The sequence below is a fragment of the Drosophila persimilis genome, unplaced genomic scaffold, assembly GCF_003286085.1.
Source record: "Drosophila persimilis strain 14011-0111.01,24,50 unplaced genomic scaffold, DperRS2 tig00002074-arrow-arrow-pilon, whole genome shotgun sequence".
NCBI classification, from domain to species: Eukaryota; Metazoa; Arthropoda; class Insecta; order Diptera; family Drosophilidae; genus Drosophila; species Drosophila persimilis.
Genome location: NW_020825626.1, coordinates 83,470 through 85,052, shown reverse-complemented (window position 1 = coordinate 85,052; position 1,583 = coordinate 83,470).

Below are 1,583 nucleotides of genomic sequence, written 5' to 3'. Positions count from 1 at the left end.
GTGTCTGTATACTCTCTTGGAACTTGGTAGTCTGTTTTTGAGGGGACGGTACTGCTATTTAATATGGCTGAGTGACCTATGCACTGTGTCACCCATTGATCTGAGTCTCTTAGACGTATTGCTGCTGCTTCTGCCCGTTCCTTTCCTGCGAGTTCAAGGCTCTGTAGGCATAGGATGGCATTTAGCGCATCATTTGGGGTGGTGCGGAGAGCTCCGCTAATACATAGGGCGGCAGTCCGCTGGACTTTGCCCAGTTGCTTGGTGATCGCACTTTTTGATAGGGCCGGCCACCACACCGTAACTCCGTAGAGTAGAATTGGTCTAACTATAGCTTGATATATCCATTGGACTATGCTTGGTATCATATCCCATCTTAGCCCAATAGCTTTTTTGCATGTGTAGAGTGCAGTCATTGCCTTCTTCACTCTGTCTTTGACATTCAGGTTCCAGCTGAGCTTCTTGTCAATTACCAACCCTAAGTAACTGGCACTGTCGTTAAAGGAGAGCCTGCATCCTTGTAGTATTGGAGGGTTGAGGGGCGGGACCTTGTATTTATTTGTGAATAATACGAGTTCCGTTTTTGAGGGATTTACTCCCAGACCGCGCGATTCCGTCCAATCCGACAGTTGCGCTAGCTTTGTGGACATTAAGTCGCACAGTGTTTGGGGGTATTTCCCCGAGAAAATAATCGCAACGTCATCCGCATAGGCCACGACTTTGCAGCCCCCCCCCTCCAGGTCCCATAGAATCTTGTTGACTGCTATGTTCCACAGAAGAGGAGACAGGACACCACCTTGCGGGGTGCCTCTGTTGACATACCTTGACTGGGCGGACGATCCCATCGATGATGTCACCGTCCTGCATGTGAGCAATTGATCAATGAGCATCACCAAGTGACGGTCCACCCCCAGGTCAGTCAGGGCTTCTGTAATGGCACCCGGTACAACGTTGTTGAAAGCTCCCTCAATATCGAGAAATGCTATGAGTGAGTACTCTTTGTGATGCAGAGATTTCTCTACCGCAGAGATCACTTCATGAAGAGCCGTTTCCGTGGATTTTCCTTTCCGGTAGGCATGCTGTGCGCCTGACAGCAACTGAGGGTGTATAGTTGTCCTCAGTTGCAGCCCGACGAGTCTCTCAAAGGTTTTGAGGAGGAAGGACGATAGGCTGATTGGTCTAAAGTCTCTTGACTATGTCTAACAGGTTGGAAGACACTAGGGTGATGTCAATAACCTCCTGTCGATTTTTAATTATAAAAGTGGGGGAGCGTTGGCATCGCAACCTATTAATAGGTCTATGTCCGACCTCTCGCTGTCGCTGGCTAGTTTGCGAACAAGGTCGTTGGGGGGAACGTTTCCCTCATGGGCCATGTAGGACGACATCAGCCTTAGATGTGTCCCTTTCAGCTCTAGGCTTGCCGCCGTCTTGTCGCTATCGCTATAATTATGGAGCAGAAAGATATTAAGGTGCTTTCTGGCGAGAATGCAGGTGCGAGTTTTACCTTCATGTTGAGCTACAATTATCTTGTACTCCTTCGACCCTAATCCACAAACCTTATCTCCCACTATCCAAGGTTCCTGGAT